At 42.4% G+C, this 21398-nt stretch overlaps 2 long non-coding RNA genes across 2 annotated transcripts in view; one reads left to right on the forward strand and one right to left on the reverse strand.

The window, feature by feature from the left end:
- Positions 1 to 715, forward strand: part of LOC106887539 — a 55769-nt gene extending 55054 nt beyond the window's left edge. The window contains exon 4 of the long non-coding RNA XR_001411916.1: positions 397 to 715. This is a non-coding gene — a long non-coding RNA (uncharacterized LOC106887539). The remainder of the gene's footprint in view (positions 1 to 396) is intronic.
- Positions 716 to 11677: 10962 nt separating this feature from the next.
- On the reverse strand, positions 11678 to 21324 carry LOC106887570. Its single transcript, XR_001411925.1, has 4 exons — positions 20988 to 21324; positions 15665 to 15742; positions 13118 to 13156; positions 11678 to 12375 (listed from the first exon to the last, which is right to left on the reverse strand). It is a non-coding gene; the product is annotated as an uncharacterized LOC106887570 (long non-coding RNA).
- Positions 21325 to 21398: the final 74 nt, after the last annotated feature.

Here is a 21398-nt window from a genome sequence, read left to right on the forward strand (position 1 = left end):
CCGCCGCCGCTCCCCGACCCCTGCACCGGGTCATTCTTTGGGCCACTCGTGTTTACCAGTTGTGTAGCTACGGCTCCGCCCCTACAGGCATCCTCAGGGGGGTAAATTTAGTCAAAATTAGTGCTGTAATTAGACCTCCCCTGATCCTGATCACCCAGAACCTGTTTGTAAGCGTGGGCTGAGATACATATGTGTACTCATCTGTCAAAGCCAATGTCCCTACTTCTCATAGAGTGGGGCAAGTCAGTAAGAGTTATGGTTTTCTATGTTTTTCTATTTTTTTTATACATGTGAGTAGAAAAAGGCTCTAGCCCTGGTGCTCGGGCGTGTCAGTACACCCTTTTTCAGTAAGAACTGAAAGAATAAACTGATCCTCTGATCTCTTTCTCCCCACAGAAGCGATTTGCCTGAACGCGGCGTTCCTTCGTGGTTACCCGTGATAACCATCTCACTGGACATCAAAGCCCACAAGAAAAAGAGGGGACCATTTCCTGGGGAAGAAGGTCAGGACTCACGTCTCAAGGCGTTGGGTTTCAACACAGAAGCTGCTGGTGGAGCACCCTCGGCTTTGCCTTCTCCCTGCCACGGATACAGCTTTCTCCTCGCCTGGAGGCTGCTCCTTGAGTGAAAAACCAGCACCCACGTTCCCTGTCACCCCATCTGCAGCTCATCTGTGCCACCTGCAGCGCTGCGCCTGGAAGAGTTCTCAGAGAGCATATGGCCAAGCCACACCATTTCCTGTGCCGGTGACACTTGCCTTTCCTCGATCAGTATCCGGTAAGTCATCCCAAATTTTGCAGATGGAGGAAACGCACCTCCCGATTTTTACATTTTTTTTAGCTCTCTGCCAGCAAGCCACCTCTCTGCTTCTCTAGTCGAGCGTGTCTTTTCCTAGAGGTGTTTTCCTGAGCTGCTTCAGTCGGTGTTAATTTTGAAGCTCCACAGCTTTCACATCCCTCCTCCACCGGCAACTTTGCCCTCACCATCCGGGGAAACAGCCGTGTAGCAGAGGTGGTGGGAGGCACCAGCAGCTCCGTATCCCAGCAGAGACAGCAGCTGCCTGTCTTCTGTGCCTCGTCCAGGGGGGCTGAAAAGACAGGACAAGTCATGTACAGGCAGTGATGGGCTTCATTGGTGGCTCTCGAGACGAGACCAGGTGTTTAGATCCGCTAACATCCGCGTGTTGCCCAGGCCAGAGCTGCCAGGAATGCTGTGTGCAATGCTTTTCTGTTTTACCCAGGTCTCTGAAGGCCAGGGAATGATATTTAGGATGGGGTAGATGTAGTTCAAGGCGTACACGTTATATACCAGCCCTAATTGCAATCCCTTTGGAGCAGTAACGTAAAGCACGGCTGGGGCCCAGGCAGTGGGTGGCAACACCTGAGTCAGAGTCCAAAGGCATCTCAGGAGCGATGATGTTCCTGCACCCAGCTGGTGCCTGCCCTCTCTTGGAGCCGAGCACGGCCTCGTGCCTCCTCTGGGAACACTAACATGATAAAAATTGAGCTGCTTACGCCGACTTGCCCAGTCTTGCTCAGACAGAAGCCCTGGACCACAAACAGATTTAAAGAGCACACAAGCTGCTGTGCTTCTACTCCGTGAGAAGCGTGCACCGGCAGCCAGCCCTGCTTGTGTCAGGGCTTTTTGTTCCAAGTTTAGAAAAACAAAGTTTGTTCACAGCTAGATTAGTAATTGCTTGAAGGAATACTAAACTTCATCAGGAAGGCTCAGAGTGGTAGGTGAAGTAGCCCTTCAGAAGGCAGGTTGCTTCTCTGTCCCTTCCCAGCCATGGGAAGAGGCTCAGCAATCAAGAAAAACATCCCTCCCTCTTGGCTCATAGTTCTTTTGATGGCACCAGCAGGAGCAAGCCTGCCAAGTGGCTTCTGTAGAGCAGAGGAGGTCTTTCCCCTCCATTAGCAGAGAGATCCTCCCTGAGACACGGGGCTTTCCAGCATCTTGGCTTTTTTAGACCTCTCCTGCTCCTACTTACCCTCGTAACGCTGTGGAATAAATCCTAGCACCTATTTCTCCGCGATTTAGAGAATTATTAAAACGGAGGTGAGGTGGGATGGGGGTGTGTATTTTTTTTTTGTAACATACTGTTTTCTCCACCCTGCTCTGTTTGCTTTCTGAACATTTTAACTGTTTTTTTCCCCCGTCTCTGAAGGCCAGGGAATGATATTTAGGATGGGGTAGATGTAGTTCAAGGCGTACACGTTATATACCAGCCCTAATTGCAATCCCTTTGGAGCAGTAACGTAAAGCACGGCTGGGGCCCAGGCAGTGGGTGGCAACACCTGGGTCAGAGTCCAAAGGCATCTCAGGAGCGATGATGTTCCTGCACCCAGCTGGTGCCTGCCCTCTCTTGGAGCCGAGCACGGCCTCGTGCCTCCTCTGGGAACACTAACATGATAAAAATTGAGCTGCTTACGCCGACTTGCCCAGTCTTAAGCACGGCCTCATGCCTCCTCTGGCACTGCTGGGAACACTAACATGATAAAAATTGAGCTGCTTACGCTGACTTGCCCAGTCTTGCTCAGACAGAAGCCCTGGACCACAAACAGATTTAAAGAGCACACAAGCTGCTGTGCTTCTACTCCGTGAGAAGCGTGCACCGGCAGCCAGCCCTGCTTGTGTCAGGGCTTTTTGTTCCAAGTTTAGAAAGTTTGTTCACAGCTGAATTAGTAATTGCTTGGAGGAATACTAAACTTCATCAGGAGAGCTCAGAGCGGTAGGTGAAGTAGCCCTTCAGAAGGCAGGTTGCTTCTCTGTCCCTTCCCAGCCATGGGAAGAGGCTCAGCAATCAAGAAAAACATCCCTCCCTCTTGGCTCATAGTTCTTTTGATGGCACCAGCAGGAGCAAGCCTGCCAAGTGGCTTCTGTAGAGCAGAGGAGGTCTTTCCCCTCCATTAGCAGAGAGATCCTCCCTGAGACACGGGGCTTTCCAGCATCTTGGCTTTTTTAGACCTCTCCTGCTCCTACTTACCCTCGTAATGCTGTGGAATAAATCCTAGCACCTATTTCTCCGCGATTTAGAGAATTATTAAAACGGAGGTGAGGTGGGATGGGGGTGTGTATTTTTTTTTTGTAACATACTGTTTTCTCCACCCTGCTCTGTTTGCTTTCTGAACATTTTAACTGTTTTTTTCCCCCACACATTTAAGAGTACCAGCAACCCTGTATGACTGATGAAAAGGGGTAAATATTTGTAAGAGCTATTCAAAATATCCAGGTAAGGTGCCTTTCTCTCCTTATTTAACCATCAAAGGAGTCACCGGGCCTCTGAAGAACAACATATTGCTCATGCATCCTGAGAAGGGAACCCACTGCAGATGGGTGGTGGAAAATGACCTGCACTGAGGATCGGTTTCAGTACAGAAAGGTAAAGATGGACACACCGTACCCGTCCACTCCTTCTCAGGGCCAACCAGTATCGGCTCTGAAAGGGGAGTGGAGCTGCCCACAGGTCGGTGCAGCAGGTCCCTGGGTCAGGCAGGGGCAGGGGGTGTTAATTGGGTACAAATTGGCCGAGGGGAAGGCAGAGAAGAGGAAGATTGAGTTACTCACCGAGCCTCGCGGCAGCATCGCTTTCCAGAGACATTTGCATGCTCGCTGAATAATGTTTGCTAAGGATGGTTCCAGCGCCCAGTGTTCCAGCAGTGTTTGCAGCTCCAGACTTTTAAATGGCAAATTAATTCTATACACATCTTTCTGACACAGGCTTATTGAGAACGAAGTGCTAGTTGATATTTTAGATTATTTTTTTCCCCCATGCTCGTTTTTAATAGTTTTACCTCAACCAGAATTGATCACCAAAGAGAAGAGAGCTCCTAAAAGCTTGCAAAAGCTGGCTCCAAGAGGGAGCAGCCAGACAGAGGGGATGCCAGTGAGAGCTCCCGGCTGCTCAGTTTAGATGTGGGCACCTGGAAAACTCAAGTCAAGCTGTAACCTGCCCAGGCAAAAATAATCAGGGTGTTTATTAGTTATTTAACAATCTGTCTTGGTATAAACACATGGAAAACCTGCGTCTTGGTTGGTGTGACAGCAGCTGTGTCCACCTTCAATCTCAGAGACAAACTAAGGCAGCCTGAGCAGAGCTATGGTACCAGGCTGTCATCTCCCTGCAGAGGTTGGTGTACAGTATTTTCCTGGACACTACAGGTCATGCCTGTGTGTATATATATATTTGCATACATATATGTTTCTCTCTATGCATATATTTATTTATATGTGCCTATAATATTTCTCCCTATGCATATATTTATTTATATGTGCCTATAAACACATATGTACATACACATACAAGGAGCATCCAAGCTCCAGATTTTAAGCAAGAATCCAAACCCACTGCTTTTTTCTACAGCAGCCAGGAGAAGGAGCGGAGAATGCCATGTGAGTACTGTGTCTGGAAATTTTACTCTGTCTGGAAATTAGCAGGAGCCTAGAAAGAGAAAGCTAATTAGCAACCCTGGGAAGAGAGAATCTGCTTGCAGAGATATGACTTAAATATAAGAAGTTCCACCTAAAACATGAGGAGGAACTTCTTTATTTTGAGGGTGGCAGAGCTCTGGAAGAGGCTGCCCAGGGAGGTGGTGGAGTCTCCTTCTCTGGAGACATTCCAAACCCACCTGGACATGCTCCTGTGGGACCTGCTCTGGGTGGATCTGCTTTGGCAGGGAGGTTGGACCAGATGATCTCCAGAGGTCCCTTCCAACCCCATGTGATTCTGTGACATGTTTTGGCGTCCCCTTGTTTATTCTCTTTTAAAATGCTTTTGTGTTTTGGCGTCCCTTGTTTATTCTCTTTTAAAATGCTTTTGGATGCAGTTGTTACTACTGGTTGGAACATGAATGCTTACCAGCTCCTCCTTTTGTTTCTAAACATTTCTTTGTGTGTGGTTATTATAATTGACCCACTAGGTGAAGCTATGTGAGATGACGATATAAAAAGCAACTACTGTTTCATTTTTTTTGACTTCTTACAAGCATGTTTAGTAGGTCCACAAAGCAGAATTTGATCTGAGTAATGACCGTTAAGTATTTAAAAAAATAAAAATAAAATAGAGAGGGAGAAGCAGCAGGCATTTCACACCCCGCCCTGCGTGTGCATGTCACAAAATTGTGAGGGAGGTACTGGGACAAGCCCTGCGTGTGCTTTGGCACGTCACAAAATTGTGAGGGAGGTACTGGGACAGGAGGAAACACCAGAGGAAGGTGGTGTCCCAGGACTACAGGAGGATGTGAAGGTGCCAGGACACTGGTGAGTTGAAGAGTGGCTTTAGAGGGAGCCTGATACCAAAAACCAGCAGTAAAAGGACTGTGTGGGAAATGGATGCCAGAGCGCACCGGGTGTCACCAAACTCATAATGATGCTTCCAAAGATACCCACCCTTGCGGTGACTTGGCTGAGATCAGAGTAGCTGCAGCACCCAGAGGAATAAAAAGCAGGAATTACCCAGAACACACGTTGTGTTTGCTTCTCGGCAGGACAACTGCCTCAGAACCACCTTCCCTCCCCTGCAAAGGGTGAAGAAAGGAGAAAGAAGCCAAGGCCAAGAGTGACCACGGCAAGAACAAGGACTTCTCCTGCGCGGCGGTGGCACAGCAGCCTCTGCTCTGGGCCTGGCCGGGGGCTTCCTCGGGGACGCTGGGCACGGTGAGCTGTGAGCACCTCCTCTGAGACAGGCAGCAAAGCTATTTTTAACCCCTCAAGAGTCTAAAGCGGAGCTAGATAAGATTAACGGACATTTATGGAGATTACCAAGAGTTAAGAGCAGAGGTCAAACCCCCCCGGTGCTCACTCTGTCTCTTAGCCTGGAGTGACTGCGCTTTTGAGGTGAAGGAAGGGGAAACCAATGGGGAGTGGTTGGTTTGTCTGAAATATTTTGGGATTTAGAAAACCTGAACATTTAAATAATGCTTTGAAGAGATTACAGCTGCTGCCCTACGTCTTATCTTAAAAAAAACAACCCCACAACCCTTTGTTCAAGGAGACTCCTGCAAAAATGCATCGTCTTAGCCAGGGGTGCTTGAAAATACCCCATTTTGCAATAATTATTACGCTCCATCTTTTCTCAGCAAACTGGACTTGGGGTAAGACAAACCTTCACATTTTCCACCTTGCGCTGTTTGCGTGACACTGCCCACAGACATCTGTATTCCTCATCAGTTTAGGTTTATTTTCCACCTTCAGTGTTACAGAAAGGGGAGACGGGTGATTTTCAGCTTGATTTCTTTGGATCCTGGGGTGCCTGGGGACTTACCTGAGCAACAGCTTCCACTTGTGGTTAACACACAGATCCTTCCAGCTTTTCCAGAGCCAGGAAAGGCTCCCAGGTTTGCGGCAAAGCTGCTTCTTCCTTCCTTTTGTGGACGCCCGCGCTGCCTGGTTAGAAAAGATGACCACACCTTCTTCCTTCCTTCCTTTTGCGGACACCCGCGCTGCCTGGTTAGAAAAGATGACCACATGGGCTTGACTTTGGAGGGAAAAGACATATTAAGAATAGGAAGAATGAGGCTGTTTGGTTTTTTTTAATTGCACGCTGTAGGAAGATGGAACATGTTGCAAAGACCCTGATTTTTGGGTGAAGGTGAACCCCGACCGACACTGGATTTCAAACTGCAGATTGGCACAACCCAACACACCCTTCTTCCCACCCAGACAGACTAGAACAATTCTTTTTTTTGCACCAACACTAAGAACTTTATAACTCTGCGAAATCAGCACCAATGGTTAAATTAATATTTTAATAATTACACACTTTTTTTACATTATGAAAATAAATCATAAATAGTGTAAAAATAATTCTGAAGATCAACTTCTCACAAGAAGGAAACAAAACCCAAAGTATACAAAACTGAAAGAAAACAAAACAGTATTCAACTGAAAAACAAGGAGAAATTTTAATAATAAAAACAAAAGCATGCTGTTTGATCGGGTTCAATTAAGTCAGGACCAGAGGCCACAAGAAAGTGGTAATTAATAACAAATTAAAATGGGTGGATAAAATCTTGCAGTTCTTTACACTACTTGTCAAAAGAGGTCTCGTGACATATTTACAGTGCTAAGACACTCAAAATATTTCTAGTATTGATAATATGATACTGACCCATGTGTTTTCCCCCCCCAAGCATTGTAATCCTTGCCAAATTACTCTTCTTTGTATTTTTATCTCTTCTATTCCATTTATGAGACCATTTGCAATACAAAAATAACGGCACATATAGATGAACTTAAAAAAGTAAAAAATACAAATAAAAATATATAATATTTTCCAAAGGAAAAAGTCAGATACATACATCTTAGTAACATTTTTAAAGTTGTGTGATATTTTCCCAAACATGTACAATAATATAAGAATATCCACATATATGTTAACAATATGTAAAACATTCTTCCACCAACCCGACTCTTCATAATACTTCAGAGAAGTGTGCAAGTACCAATGGTAGCTGGGAAACTCATACAATTTCTTCTTTTTTAAATAGAAACAAGTAAAACACTAACGGTCCCAGGTTAAGTTAAGGCCCCCTGTTTTCCAAAGAAAATTCCATTTCCAAGCAGCATTGATAATTGGATGCATTTAAAATTAAAATGAAACAAAAACCACACTCCAAATCCTTTTTTTAAAATACAAACTCCACTTGTTTTGTGGAGTCTCTTTTCCAAATTCTGTCAGAAATGTCGGTGGCAGGCACTTGTTTCTAACAGCATTTAATGAATCCAGCCACCATGTAAAATACTTCAATAACAGAGGGTGCAAGAAAACCTTCATTTGTACATTACAGCGACATTCAGATCCATAAAAGCAAGTTGCAGAAAGGAAAAAATAAAATAAACTCAAAAGCAGGTGTTAGTTTTAATTCTAGTCACTGAAACTGAGTAATTTTTTAGCAATGACTAAAAGTTAGACTTTCTTTTGACCACTGTCTTTGTAGATATTGGTGTTTTGTGCGGCTCTGCAGTGTGAGAATTTAGACCTCTCATTAGGTAAATTAGGTTTTAAAAATGCAACTGAAGATGGTCAAGCAGCAGAGATCAGGAAATTTAAAAAGAAAGGTCACCTTCCGCATGCCTTGAACATCTTCATCCTTTTTGAGCAGACTGGGAGCAGCTCTGCAGCTCGTGCTCACTGAAGTGGTCCTGATTTAGGCAAAACCCCAGCGTGGAAGCTGATGGTCCTCCCTCCCCTTGGAGCTACGCAGGGGCCCTGGGACCTTCCTTCTGCACCTTGCAAAGTGCCTCGTGAGGGAAGGATGGGTCTCTCTCCCTCTTTGGCTGGGGAAAGAGGCCAAGTGATGCCTCTTGGGGAGGCACGGCCAAGGGAAGAGCCACCAACATCTACCCTCCTGCTTCTGCAGCGCTCAGTGGGACAACTCTCTCGAAACCCTGATGGGATCCAGGATGGGAACCACATCTCCACAGCACCACCTCCCCACAAGGACCAAAGGTCTGCTCCTCTGAGGTCTCATTGTCTCTTCCACTGGCACAGCTGATGCTCGGGTGCGCTCCTCCTTGAGCGTCACGCCCGATGGAGCCAATGGTGACCTTCCACACTGTACATCAGCCTTAAGAATTATCCCTTTTTAAACTCTACACACATGTGCAGGTGTATGGATTTGATCGTTCTGAAACTCACTCCTGCTACTTACACGGTGCACTGAAAGGACAGACAAACAGCTGGATGAAGGGTGCCATTCTGCCTTGCTACGCTATTACAACGTGACATCAAAATCGGCAATAAATAAAAATATAAATCAAAAAAAATACATTGTATCATCTTCCCATGAATTAACATTTCATGCTTTACCTCAGGAAAACAAATAAAAAGGTGTCCGAAGCATCCTGAAAGAAAGATTCCCCACAGCTAATCTGTGAATATGGAGACAAGGACCATGTGTATCAGACATATTCCACACGGTGCTTAAAAGACGTGCTGCTTCTGCAGCAGGACCTCCACACAGCCCTGGGGTCACAGATGGTCACACACCGTGGCAGGAAACAACACTGGAAACTCTCAAAGAAACAAGAATCAATCACACCTGAAAAAGTCAGGGATCTAGAAACTGTGTAGACTAACACCGCTACGCACTTCTACAGCTGAAAGGACTGGTGGAGGAACTACTGTTCCTCTCACAAACTGAGCAGAACAAACCATCCCTACTCGGAGGAATGCCACTAAAGATACAACACCACACGGGGCTTCAAACCGTAGCTTTGCCATCAAAAAAAAAAAAAAAGATAAACGAGCACCAAAAATAGTTTTCTAAACAAAATAAACATGTTGCAAGTCTTCACAGGGTGCTTTGCTTGATGAAATACTAAAGCCAATTCTTTTTTTTTCTTGTACTGAACACGCAATTTTTCTAGGTTTCATTTCAAATCAATCCTTGAGAAGCAAATATTAACATCAAATCTACATTCATAGTTTAGCCTGTCAAATTACATTTTTTATCTGCTGTTCAGCCATGGTCATTTAAAAGGAATGAACCTTTAATGATATCAATCAACACAGAAGCTTTAAAAAGTTGTTAAATGATTTGGAAAAAAGAAAAAAAAAAGTATTCCTACCTGGCAGGAGTTAAATAAAGAAATTACAAGACTGAAAAGAATGTGAATAAAGGTGCTTAAGCGGTTCTTCAGCAGGGTCTCGGTGTCAGGGAGTTAAGGGAAAACTGAGTTTTGACCAACACATAACAGTAGTGTCTATAATTATGTCCTGAATGAACACATCATGAGCTAAGGTTGTGCTACCTTTATAAATGCATATAGAAATGGATGCTATGAGGACATTTTAAAAATATAGATATAGAAATTTTAAAAATATGAAAGTGCTTATGACAGCATGCATTTAATAGCTCTTTATCTTCTTGCTATTTCTTAAATGAGTTGTGTTCGTGGACACTCTCGATACAGAGTTGCTAGAACATCTAGCCAGGTAATAAACATCCCACTTCATTTTGCATTTGAATACACGGTCCTCCTCTTGTCCCCTTTCTGGAAGGTCCCTCGTTCACATCACTGCTGTAGCACTCTGATTATTAACAGCTTATATTCAGTCTATGCCACGTGAAGGCTTTTACTGTTGTAATCATGACTATTCTAATAGATCAATATTCGCATCTCTGAAAACTTAAGCAAAGAAAACCATTTTTTCCTCAAATCTCTGAACACTTTCGTATTTCTTACTATTGGAAAAATGGAATTGAGTAGTAAATATATATATATTCAGTATTTCTCTATATAGCATTGGAATTTTATTTTTATTAGTAAGGTACTATTGGATGGAGGGCACTAAATTAATTTTTAGTCTTAAAAATCTATGGAAGACTTTCCTTCATGAAAAGCTTCTTTTGTCTCTGATATACCAAAATGACAATCAAGTTTTAGCAAAGTGAAAAAGGGCATTATAGTGGCATCTCCATTGATCTGAGATTGTGAAGCAACACAGAAAGTGCAACCACAGCAGGTCCCCATCTTCACATGATTTAGAAATGATGGAGCAAGGAAAAAATGTGCATTCCAAGAAGGGCCAGGAGCCCACACGTGGATGGAGACAGGCCGTCTTCCTCGAGTTTTGGTCTACATAGGAAAGACAACTCTCAGAAAAGTAACTTCAAAAGCTTGTGATCATCCTGCTGTACACTGGGAACGGGAGCGCTATAAAAAGAATTTCCATCTGCCAAACATGGCACCATTTCTCATAAAACTGGTCTCTCAAACTAACCACAGTGCACCATATGAAGACTCAACACTGGAAAATATACCTCGTGGCAAAAACTACAAATGTGCACAAATTTAAGTATTTCTAGCAATAAAATAAAAAAAAAAGCGGAGAAGCAAAACTTTGCCAATGTTCCTCTAGAAAACTAATCAACAGAAATGGATAAATACCGACACCTTGAACAACGTAACGCGATGACAAGCGTGCAGTGGTAATCACACAGAATTGTTTCTCTCCAATGTTTTTTGGGTAACAAAGTCCACTAAGTTCACTGTAACAGCAGAAAAAGAACAAGATGAATAAATCAGTCCATGAAACACAAAAATAAACTTTTTCTTTTTTAGACTTAAAGACTCTCAAATAAAAACTGGTAATACTGAAGCAAGATGAACATCTGAAGTATTTTCTTCAATGCCATCATCCCAAACGGTGAATAGATGGCTGAAATGCATCCTTTATGGCAACAGTTAACGGGAAAAGGAAACAAAATTAACCAGAGCTTCCAAAATTCCGCACAGAAGTTCAGCTAGTTTTGTGTAATTTAAACTGAATCACCTGAAAACCACACCATGGTAGATACGTCTCTGGTCAGTTCCATTACCCTCCTCCTCTGGAGGATGTTCTGATCCATCCCTGCCTCAAGAATGCTTTTTCCTCCAGCAGTCCCAAAGTACAACACGCAGAGCACATACTCTGTCCATCCTTGAGTGAGGTTGAGAAGCTTCTGGTCTCAGGCGGCGTCTGCCATCAAATGATCTCTGCAGCACCTCTGTCACCTTTTCAAACAGCCCACGGAGAAGTCTGGTTTCTTCTTCAAACTTCTTTCCTTCTGGATTGAGGACTGGACGGGGCCCATCGTGAATGTCTCCCCCACGGTGAGCAGTGCAAGGCAAACGGGTGCCGACAACAGGCGGGACCCTCTTTGATCAAAGGGGCCAGGTGACCCGCAAGACTGGAAGCCATCCACCTGCAGCTGGAACTCTATCCCCCAAAAAATTTCAAGGCCTCTTTCTATCCTCCTCTGGTTTATCTCTTTTTAGCAATAAGCCATGGTGTGACTCCCTTGAGATGACAAAAGGAAAGGATTCAGAAGCTGGAATCAGAGTTCCCCGTGAGCAGGCATGTAGCGCGTGACGCGATCGCACAACAAGCGTGTTTGGCACAGACTCATGCTTTTAGTCCACACAAGCACATATGGTGGCACGGAACAGTGAAGGGTTTTAAGATGGACATGGAAGCCAAGTCAGTAAACTCCAACCAATGGCAGCTGGTACAGTACATTTCATAGCATTTTGCTCTTATTTGGTCACAATTTTCTTGTAAACTAGTTCATGGCACTCATTGTCCATGCAGGTCCACAAGCCCAAATATAAGAATTTACAGAAATAATCAGATTTCTATTCTTGATCGTTGTATCGAGATCTCTCTCATTAGAGAGAGAACCTTTGCAGGTTTACCCTGCAGTTATATTATCATCTAACTGCAGACGTAAGTGAAAAAAGGATGTACACATGGACTATTGCAAACAAGTAGAAGCAGCTACATGTAAACATATCTCAGACTTGTAAAATAAAATTTTCAGTTTTCAACTATAAATACAAAAAGTGGAGCACTATATACACAACTTCATGCTCGTAAGGTTAGATTCATCACTGCAGAGACAAAAAGAGATACAGATTAATCAAATTAGTAAATCAGTTATTTCAGATTTTTATTCCAAATACACAGGTATGGCAGAGCTGCAAATTGGGACAGGTATTTCCTCAGCACCAGCTATTCTTCAGGGAGAAACGCATGCAGGAGGTCACTTAGGCTTTATGTTTTCTAATGTATTATATGCCAGTAGCCCTCCACCTACATTATTCTGAATACTCCATTTTAAAATCTCGCACTGTCTAGGTGAAATCTTTACTAAAATAATGTTGCCAGTTAAAATGAGCATACATAATAACTAGGAGAATGGACTGAAGATAGAAAGGTAAGGCGAAGACAAGGGCAGGACGCACTGCTCTTCTAGGTATCCCAGAAAAATAATAACGTAATCAATCAATATAAATACTTGATAAAAATGCCACATCCATGAGCTTTTATAAAGAATGGGAAGCAGTGATCGTGTGCAGAAACCAAAGGATGTATGATGCTTCATATGAAAGAGAAAAGTCTTGGACTTTCCAGAAGTCTAACACCAGCTGTTTCTACAATACTGCCTCGATGAGGTGGTACATATCTTAAAACCTCTACATGTATTACAACCTCATCACACCAGCTACTGTCATGGAGAGCTCTTATTTTGTGTTGCTGCATCTATATCTCTAACAGGCTCTGAAGTACATCCTGATATTGTGACAGGTTCCTCTCTGTGCCCCTGGAAAGAAAAAGCTCTGCCCATCCTACCTTTTGCCAACAGCCAGGCATTGGTAATCCATCGGGACCCTGTTTCCATGGGAGGAGGGGGAAAAAAAAAGAAGACAGTTAATTTTGATAGGATAGAAATTCCATCAATATCTGCTAGAACAGCTGAGGGGGAAAAAAAAAAGACATAGTTAATTTTGATAGGATAGATATTCCATCAATATCTGCTAGAACAGCTGAAGCAGCTGACTCTTTATCTCTGACTTTTTATGTAATAAGTAGCAACCAGTGCCCAACTTATTTCCTCTCTCGGCCTCAAGGTGAAGGAAAAGCCAGAGGAGAGGTTTACACTGTCAATACATCCGTGCGCCTCTCTGCCATAAAGATCTGCTTTTTCCTAAATCATTAGAACATCTTCATCAGTTTCTTATTGCTGTTAGAGCTCAGGCTGCATATTACTTTAAATATAATCTGTTATTCACAACAATCTGTAGCTGAATGTACAAGATCAATGAGAAAAAAATATATTATCACTTTTATCTGGAGGGTATTGCATTTTATGGGTCCCTAACCTAAAGTGAACCCAGAAAGCAACACTCAGATTTGAGTGGGATTTTTTCTATTCGCTTTCATTCTTAATTTTTGAATGAAGCAGCAGAAACTCAAGGCCTGACCATACCTCAAGTGGCAGAGGGGAAGAAACCATCAGCGGTGGGAGCAGGGCAGCAGAGCACTTTATTTAATCACTTGGATAATACAGCTATCCAATTTCTTCTTATATTACTGAGAGTCACTCCATTTCTTTTCTGCCACCCCCCTACTTTCACACATCTCCATGCATCCAGTAAGATCACGGACAGCTTTTGACCACAGTCCTACTGGTGTTCATGGAACTAATTCCAATTTACGTGGCTATACAGGGCTTAGCCAAAGAGTTACACGCTCATAATTAGGAGCACGTATCGTGTTACTCGACTATATATGAGAAGAAGAAAGATCAGGCCTTGGACATTTTTTAGAATATAGAAAGCCAATGATTATGATGTGAATTTACAGGTGGAGAATAGTGGTTAATGAGAATTTTTTGAATGTGCTTGCATGTAATGTGATGGGAAGGGCTTGCTGCCTCAAGCTACAAACAGCGCTGTTTGCTGGGCAGCTTATTCTACAAACAGAACACTGTTCAGCCACCAGGATTGTTAGTGAATCTCCAGACAGAAATGATAATACAGAGAGAGAGAAACATTTTAAAATTACAAAAGCATGCTCCATTATCCCCAACAAAATATGAGATATGGTTACCATTAATCGGAAGCAAACAAAATGGACTATGGAATAATCTTAATGGGCTATGTATTTAAGATTAAAATCCACTGACTTCAAATTAGAAGTGCTGTAGCTGAAATAAATTCTACTTAATTTAACATTCGTCTTAGAGAACCGTGCTTAACCACCAAACAATATCAGAACATGCAGATCAAATCTTACTGCGAACAATTAAAAAAGAAAATCTTCCTTGTATCTGTAGGAAATGTGTATGTACTGTTTCTTTTATCTTTTTATTATTATTATTATTATTTATTTTTTTAAATGGAAAAGAGTTTAAACTTACTTTGCCATTAAATAAAAATCACTGTTGCCAGATTGGTACAAGGGAGAGGGTCAACGGGTGAAGTATTTTTAGTATAGGTGGGAACTTGACTTCATGCTAACATAGGGTGGGGAGTGTCGTGTGTGTGCCAGGAAGGTAAGTTCCAAGGGTAAGACCATTAAGTTGAAGACGTTAAATAACAAAGACAGTGAGGGTTTGGGCTGCAGACCGTTATCTTCTTACAAACCTCAGGTAAGCTTTTTATTTCCAGATCTGTTCTGGAATAATATCTGATGAACAGGCCAGACACGTAACGTATTACTTGTGTCAGGTCTGGGAGACTGGGCTCCAGCTTGGCTTACTGGAAACCTACCACTTGATTTTTTAGCAATAATATTTGCATCACTCTGTAGGTGACTTAATTTTAGCCAAATTCTGCAAACATGCCCCCAAGACTGTATGGGTTGCCCAGGGTGAGCAATAATACTTGCATCATTCTGTAGGTGATTAATTTTGGCCAAATTCTGAAAACAGGCCCCCAAGACTGTATGGGTTGCCCAGGGTGCAGCGTGGCTCTGGGACAGGGGAGCGTGAGGAACCGAGCCAGGGCAGACAGAAGTCATCAGAGTTGATTAGAGGTGGACATTGTGCTGGATTTCTACAAAGACTTTCGCTGGGGGTGAGTAAGGCAAGAGGTATTTGGTGAGGAAAATAACAAACAAACGGTTCTGAGGGAAAATGTAGGAAGGACACAAACTTATAAATGGCTGTGTGACGTGGGAGCAAACTGCTGAGAGTTAGGTTCGAGGTGTCAACAAAAAGGTGTGTTCTCTCACTGCGGGTATGAGCACTGAAGCAGCTGGTTTGGTCATGCACATGCGTGTGTTAACGTGAATAATGTAAAGTCAGCTCAAAAAAACCATTACTTTACATCGAGAATGGCTGACCACAAACAAAGGAACTGCATGCAGGGTTGGTAGGAAAGAGAAATACTGTACCAATTGGCAAGGGGCATCCAGCCCATCCAGGCCAGGCTGGCCTGGCTCCCCTTTTTCCCCCTTAATTCCACGGAATCCCTGTTTGTAAAGATTAACTTGCAACGTTACTGTCAAGGAAATGCCTTCGGTATTGACTTAGCTGGAGGGAACAAATAACAACGGAGAGAGAGGCGAGAGGAGCAAGCTGACAGCTGGGCTGGGATTTAACCTGGGGGGCACTGACTCTGGCACAGCTCAAATTTGATTCCTTTGGCTTGAAATGCCAAAGACAAAAAGTAATTAAAAAAAAAAAGACCTACAAACCCCACAAATTTAGCCTGAAGGTCTTAAGTCTGGTGCTTTAAAAGAAATATGGAGGTTGACAAACAAAGTCCCCTCCAGAATTTGCCAGAACTTGAGATAAGGCTGCATTAATGAAGAGTAAAGGTGATACAGAAGCTGGTGCTTGTTCCTCTCCCCTCATTTCTTATTCCATCAGTCTACAGCAGGACAATCGGTTGTCCAATACACAAGTGAGACGTACCAATGGGCAAGGTGCATCTAATCCAGGAGCACCCTGTTCTCCTTTCTCCCCTTTAGGCCCCTTTTTGCCTTTCTTTCCCTTTTCCCCCTGTGGATACAATGGTTTGGATAAAACAAGTTTCATACTTTTGGGAAAAAAAAAAATAAATTAAAGAAAGATTGGTTTAAAAGTTTGGGTTTTTCGTTTTTAAGCCAATGGAGAGCTGAAAGGACACTTACCACTGTGTTCTGGTTTGGATGGTGCATTATGTGGAAAAATAAATTATATGATCACAAGCAAGTACTGCAATCATTCGCTATTAGTTTGTGTTGGTATTTCATACCAGTGTTATGAATATTTTGAATCCTAGAACAGGGCTTGAAATCATTGATTTCTTGAGACAGAGGCAAATCTGCAAATCCCCCCCAAATCCACACTCCAAATCAAGAGGTCTCCTATTTATTTGAAGTGACAGTCCTGAAGCACATACCCCCTGTGCTGAATTTGCTGGCTTCCCTAGAAGGTTTGTCACGAGTTGGGTGTAACTCTGTGAGAGCAGAGAACACCAGCAGAGTCTCTCTAAAGAAGACCCGTGGCACAGATGCTTCACAGGGACAGCTGGTTTCTGGCTAAATTCTATCAACTTCCACGGTTGATAAGTCAAGGGTGGACTTGGCCCAGTGCATCCTTTGCTGAACCGACCCTTTGGGCTCTGGTAGGAGTTTGGGACAAACCCCGTGGTCAGTGGTGTCCACAGAACCCCACCGACATCCCCGGGGGTGCAGGGGTGTGCTTCTGTCACCCCACATCCAACAGGACCATTTCAAACCCTGTTACGGGAAGTTGTCGTGGTGTCTACAGAACCCCACCGACATCCCCGGGGGTGTGCTCTGTCACCCCACAAACAACAGGACCATTTCAAACCCTGTTACGGGAATCAAAACATCCAAACTGCTTGATGGAGAGGCCCTACGAGACTTTCAATGATTTCATAATGTCCTGATATCATAAACTCATCATAAATTATCATTAGATTCTTTAAATATTACATTTAAATGTACTCTCTACTGCAGGCAACATTTCATCTACATTTTTTACCAAAATTCAGTCCTGTGATTTGACACTGAGGTTTGTTTTTTTAAAATGTAAAACTTTCAAAGCTTTAATTACTCACAGAAAGGAGCTGACTCCCCTCAACAAAGCTACCTGCAAAGGTGGCCTCACCTTCAAGCAGTATAAGATGTTTAAGGAGTTCATTTTGTAATTGGTTTCACACCAGTTGATCACAATGGTAAATGAGTTTCAGGTTTGCTCTCAATTTCACAAAAATCAAAAAAGGTTCTGTTAAAAAAAAAAAATGAAACAAATTGGGCTAGGATTGTAAAAAATGGGATAGGAAGGATGAGTAAATCAGGAATATCACAAAGAAATGGGAAAAATAGTCATAGGAAAATTAGTATGACATTGGAGAACCAGCAAGCGAGGTTGTGGCTATTGGGAGGATTTAATTTGTGAGGAAAAGGGTAAAAAAGACAGAGGAATTGTAAGGAATGAAGGTAGAAGGAGAAGGAAGGAATGCCCCTTTGGAAAGACAGACGGATTTTGGTGAAGCATAGTAAATAGACATTTAACTAATTCCACACCAGTACAGAAACACTTAATTCATTAACAAGAGAGAAAACTCATTTTTACACAATTAAAAAATAATTAGCTATAACATACTTTAAAAAGGAAGGAAAGCACATTATTCATGTAATATCATAGCACACTTGACACATTCAAATGAAAAAAATGTTTTCCTCGAACCAAACATACTGCATTCATGACACGATAGGAGCAAAAATTCCTTGTCTATCTTTTCTGTGTGCCAAAAAGTTGCAGGATAGTATTAAGGCAAACAGCAGCCCAAGCAGTATCCTGTACCAAATTCTAAGACTGTGGTGTAAAAAAATCCCCACAAGTCGGGATCTGTGAGCTGGTTAAGTTTCCATCTTAAACCTACAAACATGGCAGCGTAGCAGAGAGCACCAACAGATTCAGCATCAAATCTCATTATTTGTGCTCCATGTAACACCCATTTGCTGCAAGTGTAAGCGAGCACAAAGCATGGACATAGTCCAAAACTTATTCTGAAAATGGACAGAACAGTTCAGTTTCTGACTCTTTTTTATATCTTTAGGACTTTCATTTCTTTAACTTGTTGGGTTACAAATCAGCAGATAACTATTTAAATTTCCAGCTTGGCAGGGCAAACCTGTGAACTTATTCAAACCAACGTGGCCGTCATCTGCGCAGAGAATAGTGGGGATTTCCTGAGTACTTTGCTGCTTTTCCTATGGACTGACTTCTTGTCTCTTAATCTTCACCTCCTTACTAGAGACACTCACAGGAGATATGGAAAATCTACATCTGATGAAGACTGAAAAAAATTCATTCCTTCCCTTCCTCAGTGCCTAGAGAAATACAAATTTGTGGCACTTCCACCATTTTGGCTGGAAGAATGTCCAATCCCCACATGCCCAGATTTTCATCACTGCAAAGCATAAGGGAAAGAGGACGATGCCTTTCCAGCCACTGGTGCGATACACCGTGCTCCTCTGTCAATATTTATAACAAGAGACACAACTACACATTTGGGACCAGAGCCCCCTTCCCTCCTCCTCCTCACAACACAATCTCTACCTTTCGTTAAAGGTTATTCATTTATTAAAAGAATTTTTTTCTTCTCATCACACAACTTGAAAATACAAAATCAATTGTACAAACCTGTTTTGTGCTGCGTGCTCCTGGACTATAATTTTATATGAGTAGAGCTAGAATGCTTTAAAAAATTATTTTTACAGCCAAGTTAAGCAGACATCATAATGCAAACACTGACTTGCTTTCACTGTAGCAGAACTACTGACAGGTTAAAATAAAAACCATCAGTCTAGGACTCATCTCATACTGAAAAAAACAAGATTTATTCCCTGCCTATCATAGCACGTCTATGAAAAACCCAAGTATCAGTGGTTCTCAATAGAATTTTAGTAATGATCTATATTTTTGCAATGCAGTTTGAATTAACCAGAACTCACTAATTTCAACTTGTGTGATGTCAGTCTAACAGCCAATGCTGTAAGGAATATTTAAAAACCAAGAAATGATGAGCTGGACTCTCAGCTTGTAAACTGGTTTCCCTCTGTTGAAATAGATGCTGTTACACCAATTTGGTCACAGACAATTAGTAATTTATGTAAGAAAAAACATCAGAACTGAGAAAATTTGTTATAATGAAAGCTTCTATTAGCATGAACATGAAAGCATTACATTCTGTCTTTTGAGAGTCAGCCTTCCATTTGGAAAAGGAATATTGAGGCAGCTAAGGTGGTTTTGGTGAAACCACTTTATTTGAAAGACACAAGTATTCCCTCATTTCTGGAAAAAAGTGCAAGAGAAGTCTCTTTCACAGAGGTTTCAACTATATCTTCCCTGATTTTTCACCTTCCTTCAAAGGAAGGAAGACCTTCCTTTGCCTTCTAATTTTCTTTGAGTATTCTCAGAATTTTTAAGGCAGAGATTCCATCCCCGTTTTCACTCTACAGACTTCCTGGCAACCCTCTTAGCCTGAAAGCCCCTAAGATAACATGAGACATCTGTCAGACCTGCTAAACACTGTATCCCATGAATTCTCCTCAAGAAACAGGTTTCGCCTTTTTCTGAATTTTTAGGGAGATGGCGGAGCAGACTTTCTAGGCGATGTGTCCTGCACCATCCCTTGTGATTACTCTGCCATGTCAGACATTGCCTCTATAATATTCCTAGAGCACCTGCTTAAGCAACAGTTATTCTGCAAACTCAGCACCTTACCAGTAATCTCCCAGCTCAAAATAAACAATATAACAAAGGAGAGAAGGGGATGAGTTTCCTAGTACCCTTACCAACGCGTTCTTGGGAAGTGTTTTGCCTGAGAGCATTAAGAAAAGGAGCTGAACTCCAAGAGCCATGGTGACTTCTTAACCCTGCTGCTTCTTCAAGATTTGGTGATGGGAAAGAGGACCCTGTACATGTCAGTTAGGAAAAAATAGTGGTCCAAACTAGAAAAATCACCTGCTGTGTGTATGAACTTTGGTATTAAGTGTGGTGCTAATTCAGCAGTTTTAGCAACCGGGCTCTGTGTTAGCTAGAAATAAGGGAGATTGGCTCATGAGTTTTCTCTGCGTGCATTTAGTCCTAAATTACTTTTTACTAAACATTTTTCCAAGTCACTGTGTTTGGACAGTAAAAATGAAGCTAGGCTGTTTCTGTTACTTTCACTGTCTAGTTGGCTTACCAGAACAGTACAGTATATGATTTGATTTCCATCCACAAGTATCACAAAGTACCTAGTGGTAAATAAGACATTGCCAAACATAAACATTTTAACAGTTCCTGTCCTTATGTATTTGGTGTGTGGTACGGACAGGCAGGGACATGAGGATCACCAGTTACACTGCAAATACTGCCAAGGAACTGATGTCTTCAGGGTAAAATTACTACCACAATGACACATTTCAGTCATCTGCATTAAAAAGTTCAGGTTGACAAGGATTTTCAACAAGTGTAGGGTGGATTGGAGAAAAAGAGCCTAAAACCAAAGTGTGCTTTGGGAGGTGTTGATACTATTAATTCTGTGCATAAATTTTTGTGTTTTTTCATTATTTTGCTTAGCATGTACCTGTGACCTGCCTTTTAGCACACAGTAAAAACAAAGATGAGTTTTAATGGGACAATTTATAGCATAAAGACAGCAGGACTGACTAGGCTGAGGAATCAAGCAACAGTTAATAACACTGTGGTCACCTTTTCTCCCTTTTCTCCTATATCACCCTTTTCTCCTCGAGGACCAGGGAAACCCTATGAAAACAAAATGGACAAAGATCGGTTGACTTTTATTCACATGCAGGTTAAGCTTTCAAATACTCTTGGAAAACATAAAAAAAGATGATTTCATTCCATGCATTGTATGTATACGTGTGTTATGTGTGCACACAGGCATGCACAGAAGGGCACATGAGACAAGTCAGTCGTAATGTTTGGGAGAGTCATCTTGCCAGCAATGGAAAGGGATCATATCACTCAAAGTGGCAGCAGTCCATGCTATGCAGCATATGGATGTTCTGGAAAAGACTCCTCCAGGTTAGGGATTTCAGGGTAGGACTAGAGGAAAAGGCTTTTAGGAAGGTCTTTTAGCATGCCAAAGAAAGAGCCTAT

Source organism: Calidris pugnax, unplaced genomic scaffold, assembly GCF_001431845.1.
Source record: "Calidris pugnax isolate Ruff unplaced genomic scaffold, ASM143184v1 scaffold34, whole genome shotgun sequence".
Lineage (NCBI taxonomy): Eukaryota > Metazoa > Chordata > Aves > Charadriiformes > Scolopacidae > Calidris > Calidris pugnax.